Source organism: Gadus chalcogrammus, chromosome 1 (genome assembly GCF_026213295.1).
Source record: "Gadus chalcogrammus isolate NIFS_2021 chromosome 1, NIFS_Gcha_1.0, whole genome shotgun sequence".
Taxonomy (NCBI): domain Eukaryota; kingdom Metazoa; phylum Chordata; class Actinopteri; order Gadiformes; family Gadidae; genus Gadus; species Gadus chalcogrammus.
Genome location: NC_079412.1, coordinates 3,316,834 through 3,326,905, shown reverse-complemented (window position 1 = coordinate 3,326,905; position 10,072 = coordinate 3,316,834). Strand labels below are relative to the sequence as shown.

Sequence of the window (10,072 nt, the reverse complement as noted above, 5' to 3'; positions counted from 1 at the left end):
CTCTGTAAGCAAGCAGACGCTCCGGGCATCCTCCCAAGCGTGCAGCGGATGACACAAAGTAGTCATCCGCTGTAGTAGTGCGGCATTGCCATCAGTGGTTGCATTGACGGTTTTAGTCGCTATATTGTTTGGATGAAGGCCTAGACCACGAACAATGGCCCCAGGGTTATTGCCGACTACTTCGTGTCATCCGCTGCACGCTTGGGAGGATGCCCGGAGCGTCTGCGTGCTGACAGAGGAACGGAAAATGGACACGTCGAGATTAAAGTCGACATGACATTTCAACTTTATCCTTGACATTTCGAGTTTAATGTCGACATGTTGACTTTAAAGTCGACGTGTCGATTTTAATCTCGTCACGGCGAAAAAAATAAAAAATCTTCACGTGTGGCCCTAATACTCCGTCGTAGTAACTACATTGTAAAAAGTATCAATAGTATATTTTTGTGTGCACTATTGCACCTGCATTATTTCTTATGCTCGGTGTCTTCTTCTCAAAATGTTACAGACAGGCGAAGTTAAGCTAGCAGTTTGAATCACTTACCTGGAAAATGCGGGCGATCCTGTCAACACGCATATCATCCATTTTAAGAGTAATTCTCTTGTTCCCTCTGAGCAGCACAAACGTCTCCATTTTATCCGACGATTAGGCTTATTCTGTTTGTTAAGTTATTAGTTAGTTTTATTCAATCAATCCTGCACGGCCGGGATATCTGAAGGGGAAGAGGACGGTGGAGGTCGCTCAAAGCGCAAACCTTTTGGCGGATTGCTTCTGCGCATGATAGAATGTGAAAAAACCCGCCAAAGCAAAAGAAGACGGTAGACGGTTAGATGAAATGGAGTCCAGTTTGTCACCCTACCGTGAAATAATTGAAAGTATGCTCCGAAACGGCCATTCTGATGAAGAAATTTCCAGTCATCTCCACCTGGAATGTGGATTGACCAAAGGCTTTTCCAAAGCAAACATTCGTAAATTTTCTGCGCAAAACGGTATAGGAAGAGAACGGTTGCAGGACTCCAAACTGGAGAGCGAGATTGCTCAAGCAATTAATGAGGTAAGCAACAGCATTTTGATTAATTTGTATGATTGCTAACCGCAGTGTACTTGCAGGTAGTGACCAGTGGCGTTTGTAGCCTACATGTAAAAAAAATGGTGTGCACCAACATTTAGGAAAAAACAACAGTGCTTTCTCTTGTAACCGATGTGTTCCTCACAGATCCATGCACTGTAGCAATCACACAAGCCTAAATGAAGAATGCATTATTCCACGTCATAAGCTGACAAAACTTGCAATAACCTTTGTATAGGATCTTTCCAAAATAAGATGGTGTGTGTAATAATTGGTTTGTAATAGAAAAAAGGATTGCATATTCGTCTTCAATTTCAGACTGGACCATCATATGGAAGAAGAATGATGACTGGCTACCTGTCCTCCAAAGGAATCAGAGCATCAGAGGGGTGCGTCGGTAGTGTCCTCAGACATATTAACAGGCCATATCATGCAGATCGTCATCAGGTAGTTGTTATGAAACGCTAATAGGATTCTTGTAGTGTAGTTCTTTGTGAAAGTGCCCTAACTTTTCTTTCTTATTTGTTGTTTTTTGCTTGATTACTCAGAGATCAAGGAACTCAAATCCAGTGCCATACAGTGCCGAGTGCATGGGTCACAAACTGCACTTAGATCAAAATGGTGATGTTCGGGGTGACCCATGTCCTTGCTGTTGACGGTTTCTCCAGTAAAATTTTCAGCCATTCCCCTATGCCTGTCAAAAATAACCTGACAATATATCAAGAGGTGTACAGGTAACTTTCTGTGCTCTATGTTCCATGATGTAGTTGCAAACAGTAGATATTGTTTTACTGTTTCATTGATTAAAGCCCCAACAATAACTTTCATGTGTGCACACAAGTGCCGCTGCTGCGCTCTGTAAAAATATTTTTCATGTTAAATGTTGGACTGCATTCAATGCAGCAGCTTCTCACAGGACTGTGCGAAAGTTTGGACTTGTTTATTTATGCTTTAGAACATGAAATCATTATAAAATACTTATAACATTGTATCTCTCTGACTCTGATTCCACACACATCTGTGTTCAGTTAAATCTGCTGCATTACCATTATAGCACCCTTTCAGAGACATTACCAGTTCTGCTCTCTCCATATAGAAATGACCAATCTTTTCACAGATGCTCTCGTTTGCTGGTGCAGGTCATATAGAAGCATCAGTATTAAACAGAAACTGGTTCATAACCAGTTAAAGTTCCTCTGGGTTGCTTTAAGTGAAACACATTGGCTTATCATAGCTCTGGTTTTACCCCTCCTTATCTGGGAAGAAACAAACTGATATTTAAAAAAAAAAAAAAGGAAATTATTAACCAAGAGTGAAAATTGGCTTCAACAATGCCTATGCAAACACAAATATGAATTAGTGTTGACAACTGTAACACTTGTGTATTGCTGTTTTGCAGAGGTGCTGTCCTACAGCACGGAATGTGGGACCAAATACGAGTAGACCACGGAAGAGTTTTTCTTGACTCTTTTCATGCAGGAGAAATTGGCAGGCTACAGAAATAACACAGCAAGGGAGCCGTACCTGCAAACATCATCAACACATGTCAGTTGGCTTATTGTCCTCTTTCCCTTAATCACTCAGCTGCTAGCTGATAATATTGATTTCTCTGTCAGCACAATGGTATGGTCAGAGCCCAGTAAGAATAGTATCGTTGCTGCAGCTGATAGGGATCTAAGTAAATTTGAGTAAACTGTTCTTCTCTGAAAGACTGCTTGCTATTTCCTCACCAGTCAAAGATATGCATTATTTGTCTAGCTGATGCCACAATAGATGTACAAATACAAAGCCATATTTCAGGAAGATAATTTCTCATTTGTAATGGTTAATGGTTATTAGGGGCCAGGCAGCATGAGCAATAGGGTCCCAGCCTTATTGTTATCTACAGTTTTCTTCTTCTTCTTCTTCTTCTGACTTGCACTACAATGTATAGAAATCTGTGAGAGGAGGTCGAGGTATAATAATAAAATATAATTCAATAAAATTGCCTTGCCTGCCTTCTTCTGCTTCTGTGGAAATCCTACTTCCCATGCATGAAAAATCACCTAACTAATTGGGTTCTTGATTATTGTTGTCATAGAAAAATGATTTGATGATTACGATAAGCTGCAGATGGTAATTGTCATTATTGAAATTAAATGTAACATTTTGTTTTTACTCTTTTGAAATTACAGAATCATATTGTTGAAAGGATGTGGCCAGATGTTAATAACAGGGTAAACTACCCTCTGAAAAGGGCTCTCATCCACCTTGTAGACCAGGAGGAACTCAACATGGAGGACAACTTGACACGGTATTGTGTGTCCACGCTTACCTGTCAGGTGGCTCAGATTGGACTTGACCGGATGGTGCAGTCCTGGAATGCACACAGGATCCAAGGTTAGCATACCACGTCTTTTTCTGTATAACCCTATAAGAACATAAAAGTAAACTGAATACTTATCTTTTTACTAACAGCTCACTTGAATCAACTTTTTTTCAAGGGCTTACAAGGGTTACAAACTGAAGTGGATTGATATGCATGATGGTAATATGTTAATTACCCAAACCTGATTTGTGTTATGATTTGCTTCTTTTAGGCAAGGGCATCCCAGATCAACTGACTCTGGGTGGATGCCCAAAGAAAGCGCCAGCAGATTGTCTGCCAGAGGCTGCAGGAGCACTTACCTGCAGGAAGTGGGGTCCTCTTTGACACAAGTGTCAATGTTTGGGAGAAACCCATTCTCCACAGCTGAAAACCAGACAGTAGCTGAACATGAATTTGCACAGCAGTACAGCGACGTATCGGAATTCTATAACCACACCGTCAACTATGAACCAACCCATTTCCAAAATGGAATTAGGGATCTTATTGACATTGTGAGAAGACATAGCCTGATCTGTCGGATCGCAGAAGCTATGCAGGGACTGGCCTGGAGCTTCCTGTATGTTAGTTGAGTTTTTTTTTGTTGATGTTCTTATGATGTTCTAATGTTGCGTTGTTAATGTGTTAGACGGCTTAGATGTTCTTAGATTTTTTGTTAACCTGATTCGTCTCTCACTCTGTTCAAATAAAAGTGTCAAAAAAAAAACACATCAAATTTGTATATACCCCATACCGTTTGACTATAAGACTTCTATAAGAATCTCTGAGGGGAAAAACGGTCTGTCTAGTTACTGGACCAGATGAAATGAGACGGAGAGGTAATAAAGTCTGTCGGCACGAGGACCTTGGATTTATTAAGTAAAGTGGCAACGGTTATACAGAGTCATAAAGCGTGAGAGATCGAATATGTCTAAGTCCCTAATCAGCGCTGATGGTTCGTCCAGAGCTTCGCCTCCGTGGAAGGTCTGCTCCAGAAGAAGATGAAGAGTCCCTGTGTGATACAGTCTTATGCTGTATCCTCCTCTCGATGAGGTGTGTGCGTTTGAGGTGTGCGTGGTTCTGTGTGTTTTTGCTTGACCTTGGCTCTCAGGCCCTGGTATATGCATGTGTATCTCTTGTGTTCCTCCTAACGGGGGAGTGCCCCTCGAAGTGTCTCCTGTGTGATAAAATTAATGTGGCTCTCCCGTTCTTGAGGATGACTGGTGAATTGTGTCCACCATTTGCCTGGTTGGGAAATGGGGCCTTCAGCTCCGGCCTTGACCTGACTATATTATCATGTTTGTGTTATGTGTTCGTTGGGTTAGAGCAAGAGTTGACTATATTGTAATGTGCCTGCCATGTGATGTGCTCATCAGGCTAGGGTAGGATTTAGCTATATTTGTAATGTACATGTGATGTACTCAGCAGGTTATTTTTCCCAACATCTCCTCTGTACAACAATTCTAGTAGTCAGTCAATGGTCAAACTAGTAGCATGAATATGAATTACAGTCCAAGCTGGTTAGGCGAGGCAAGGCAATTTTATTTGTATAGCCCGTTTTTACAAACAGTTTGTCTCAAAGGGCTTTACATAGCATGAGCATCATAACAACATCCTTTTCCCTTAAACCCTCTCATCCACTGAGTAAACACTCCCAGGAAAACCCTTTTAACAGGGGAAAAATTGCAGAGGGATGGAGCTGTGGAGAATCTGTGGAAACACAGAGAGACTGCGAGACGCCAAGGCCAAACTACAAGGTGCGAAAGATGTGTGTGTGTGTGGGGGGGGGCTCTACTTAAATTTAGTTAGAGTGTGTGCCTCTCTGACCCATGGAGAGAGCTGGTTCCACAGTAAAGGAGCCCAGTAAGATGTATATTATTACATTGCAGCATTATTTGTGTTTTGTCCTGGAATGACAATACAAGCATGAATGTGCATTTCAGAGAGAGCTTGCTTTGTATTCCAGCTGGCAAATATCTATAGGCTACTATAGATCCATTTCAAAACACGTTCCAAGTAGGCTATAGGACAAAGCATAATACATCCCCGAATGAGTGAAGCTCTCCTGCTGACTTGTTAAAATGACTGTCACAACTGCCATGAGCAAAGAGCAAAACCATTTGTTTGTAGTGTAGGCTACAGTAGCCTATTCAATATTGAATGAAGTGGGTTATTGTACACTCTTTGTCACTGTACAGAGTAGAAAATATGATTTGCTTGTACTGTACAGCACCTTAAAATAACTCACTGTAGCCTATATTCATACGCACACCCAGTCTCGCTTTCAATATGGCACACACTCGCATTCTGTAATCACCATCAGTAAATAATAATATGAAAACAATATAAAATATCTTTCAACAAGAAAAATAATTTGTTCACTCTAAATGGATAAAGGTCAACAGATGCGCAATGTTCAGCTGTCAGAAATGTGTTGTGATCACTTGTATTCCTCATAGCTCTCAGGCTGTGAGAAAATCAGCAGCCCGCGATCGCAGCTCCTTTGATGTGAACTCGCACAGAGCGCAAAGCTCAGAGCCGGACAATGATGCCGTAGTAAAGCCCTCAGGTCTACTCTGCATGTATTAACTGTGGCTAAACCATAACTTCATAAGTTCTCAATTTCAAATCATTATGAATACTATTATTGTTATTGAAGCCGTGTCAGTCTTGACTGACGGTTGTGTGGGCCTCTGTATCTGCTAGTGTCTATAATACAGTAATATTTTTGTCGACATTATCAAACGGAAGAACTTATATTTTGAAGAGCAAATGGCAACGAAGCACACTAGCCAGTAAGAGGACCCGCCCACCGGCGGAAACCAGATATTGAGTCGTAAATTCGTTTTGTTAGGAAGAACCAAAAAACGAATAAAAGAACTGAAACTCTGATTTTCGTTTTTTTGGACAAAACGAAAAAACGGCTGGTTTTTGGTTTCTGCTTACGTGAATTATTCCCAGGAAACAGAGTAATAAAACGTACCTTGCTCATGATCTTTGCCATACAGCTACACAGCCTGCCACACCATAGTACACAAAATGGGGTTTCAATATTTCAGTTAACTTCTGTAAGTCCAGATATAGCCTGGTGTTTGTAGGCTACGGGAGGGAGTCAATTTACTGTAACAGTGGAGTTAAAAAGTTAGCGTAATATTTTGCTCATGGGCGGTGTCATTTAAATTCTGGCTCTTAATATTCCATAAAATATTGATTGGAATTTACTCTGAAAATGTCAGGCTGACCAAAGAGTAATGAAGAGAAACCGAATTTGCATTTACTGATAACTGTGATGTCAAATGCATATACTTGGCTTTACAGAGGTACAAAGTAAAGTTACTTAAAGGATACAAGCCTTAGAATTGTAAATTTTCGCCCCTATTCCACTTGTATTGTTTACAGACAATACTTATGCATACGATAGGGAATTCTTAGTAAGGGAAACATGACCCAGGCCATAAGGGTAGGCTACATTTTTTTATTATAGAGAAAGGGAAGGTCATTACACAAAGCATTTAAAGTAAATAAAAAAGTAAATACAAAATATGTGCAATAACATTAAGGGATAAAATTATTATTAAAAATGGGAAACACAAGAGGCATTGGCAGGTATAAGTTAACACAAAAAAAATTACAAAATTAATGGGACGGAGAAGAGGGCCCCCAGAATTGGGACCCAGAGGCAGAGCAGATGTGTGTGTGTGTGTGTGGGGGGGGGGGGGGGGGGGGCGCAGCCAAATGGTGCGTTTGAGTATTCTCTGCGAGCCGACTCGGATCTCGGATCGGACGCCACGCCCACACTAAAATCGTTTTATTATGTTTTGAGCGTAGGTCGTCGGAGAAAAACATGGACGCCACCCGGAAAGCTATTGTTGCGGTAGCATTGGCCGACTACTACTACTATTTTCATTTATATTATTTCAGGACTACGAAATAATATAAATGAAACGGTGCGTTTTCACCGTACGAAAACGCAGCCATTTGAACTTCTAAAATGTTCACTTCATTTCATGTTTCAATGTATCTTCTGCATATGTAAGTTATTACAGCAAAACGAGTGATTGAAATTGCGATTTAAACCACCAAAGCGGTCCAAACACAATGAAAACAGTTCACTACATGTCACACTGGGCGCATCCATCTTCAATTCTATCTCGGAAGCCTCGCTCGGTCACCGCTGAGTTCAAACGAGATGGCGAGATCGACTTCCGAGGAAAAGGGGCGTGTTTGTGCGTGTCGCTAGGCAACGTCCTCGGAGCTCCGAGACGGATGGATATTAAAACGCACCAAAACATCTCGCAGGGGCCCCTTCTACAATATTTTGGGGGCCCAGAGAGAGAGAGAGAGAGAGACACTTTTTACTCTTTTTTTTTTTAAAAACTCTTTTTATTGAGAAATTGAGAAAGATTATAAACAGGAATGTTACTTTTTAGTAATTTATATCCTCCTGGTCATCAGGCCAGCGTTTTTTGAAAGGTGTAGGTGCCACACACACACACACACACACACACACACACACACACACACACACACACACACACACACACACACACACACACACACGGAGATGGAGGTGGCGGGTGGGTGGCTGGCATTGGGCTCGGCGTGCTGAGGCCTTGAGATGGAGGTGGCGGGTGCGTGGCTGGCATTGGGCTCGGCGTGCTGAGGCCTTGAGATGGAGGTGGCGGGTGCGTGGCTGGCATTGGGCTCGGCGTGCTGAGGCCTTGAGATGGAGGTGGCGGGTGCGTGGCTGGCATTGGGCTCGGCGTGCTGAGGCCTTGAGATGGAGGTGGCGGGTGCGTGGCTGGCATTGGGCTCGGCGTGCTGAGGCCTTGAGATGGAGGTGGCGGGTGCGTGGCTGGCATTGGGCTCGGCGTGCTGAGGCCTTGAGATGGAGGTGGCGGGTGCGTGGCTGGCATTGGGCTCGGCGTGCTGAGGCCTTGAGATGGAGGTGGTGTCCTCATGCCAGGGCAGGTCTGCAGGTGCTTTATGCATGAAGTTTTGCTGCCAGTAATGGTTGAGCACACAGTGGTAGTGTGGAGATCTTGTGTTGGCACAGTTGTGTTGGCACCTATAGATTTTGTAGCCTTCCAAAAAGGAACAGAAAAGTAAATTAGAAAATATTAACTGTTAGTATTCCTTGTTCACTACATCACAAGCTAATTGATATGTTATGAGTTTGATAAAAGCATAAAGAACATAGAGAATATAAAACATTAGTGACATGCATTAAACTTTCAATTACCATTGTGAGATATGGCTGCTTTGTCATGTGTTTGAACATGTGCAACCATGGCTGGGTAATCGCCAAATTTTCTGCAAACTTGGCACCCGTAAGAATCTCCCAACCGCACTGGCTGCATCAGAGATCCATGTTTGCAGACAGTTGGATGGATCTGAAAAGACAAAAAGTAATTTCTGCTGCACAAACAATTCAACCAGATTTACAGTTTAAGTCAGCTCTTAGGCATCCAATGTGTAATTAACTAAACCAACCCTATAGATAAATGCAAGTGTATACAATGTAAGCGCAGGTGTGACATAGATGCTGTAACATGGCTCACACAAACAGACAGATCTTCCTCAGGCATCTTTGATCTAATTAAGTCCTTTGCAAGCAGTGTGCAGATCCTTTCCCGCTCCTACTAGTTAGCGGCTAACCACATAGCCATGGGATGACAACTTCAAATCGGTAACACGGCGAAATGATGATAATCAAATCAATACAAACCAGTGAGAGTATATTGCGACAAAACCAACACGGCATCAAACGCGGTACTTAACATGAAAAGCAACAACTGTTAAGCTTAAGCAATATCAACATCAAGGAAAGGTTAGCAGAGACATCCCAAAAACGCAGCCAATTTGTGGTTTGATTGACGACACATTATTACGCTGTGAGTGTACATGAAAATTTAAAGTAGAACTACACCAAGAACAATGACAATATACGATCTCTGACTGATAATGCAGTCCACTTACCAAATCAATCGAGGCAATCATCTTTCTGCTATCTAACTGCTGTTGACCAGTTCGTTACACTTCCGGAGTAGGTTCGACAAGAGAAGAGATCCGCAAATGTCAAATAGAATAGATTATGGCTCTGCACGAGGCTATGTGTGACGCCAGACGCCGTCGTGAATCAGACCAATCAGGGCCGACTAAATACACGCCCTCCTTACAAGACACGGCTCCTCAAAATACACGCCCCCGTCTTGCAGGACGCAGTCGGACCCTACTCCGTCTTGGCCGCGACTTTGCCCTGCTTGCATTTCCACCGGGCGCGTTACGGCAGCGCAACGCTGCCTTGCGAGCCAGCCGTATTCACACGAGATCCCGCGATAATCCTAAACCTAATGTACTCACCTTCCACTCCCAAAACTACTGCAATTAAATGCCACGCTTTGTCCTTTCTGACATTGTTCTTATAAAAAGGATGATTTGAGACCCTTTGATTGATTGACTGCTGACCTGGTGCCACCGGTCATGACGTAATAATGTTGGTGTTTTATTTATTGTGTTTTATTTTGAAAATTGAGCGGAATGCTCTATGGCTTTTACTTTTTCACTTCCTGATCGATCTGCTCTGTTGACATTGACGCAGTTCAGCAGCAGCTCGCGGCAAAAATAGGAATGCTACGGAATGATAGCGCTGCGGCGG

General features: G+C 42.5%; 2 long non-coding RNA genes across 3 annotated transcripts; one reads left to right on the top strand and one right to left on the bottom strand.

The window, feature by feature from the left end:
- The first annotated feature begins 254 nt into the window (after positions 1–254).
- LOC130402544 (uncharacterized) lies at positions 255–6,908 on the top strand. Of its 2 annotated transcripts, none has more exons than XR_008903939.1 (3): positions 255–1,517; positions 1,619–3,449; positions 3,650–6,908. It is a non-coding gene; the product is annotated as an uncharacterized LOC130402544 (long non-coding RNA). The 2 variants fall into 2 exon arrangements; XR_008903942.1 differs by having other exon boundaries at positions 255–1,804; positions 2,470–3,449.
- A 1,529-nt stretch (positions 6,909–8,437) lies between these two features.
- On the bottom strand, positions 8,438–9,496 carry LOC130402405 (uncharacterized). The gene is made up of 3 exons (XR_008903929.1): positions 9,394–9,496; positions 8,657–8,807; positions 8,438–8,498 (listed from the first exon to the last, which is right to left on the bottom strand). It is a non-coding gene; the product is annotated as an uncharacterized LOC130402405 (long non-coding RNA).
- Between the last annotated feature and the right edge of the window lie 576 nt (positions 9,497–10,072).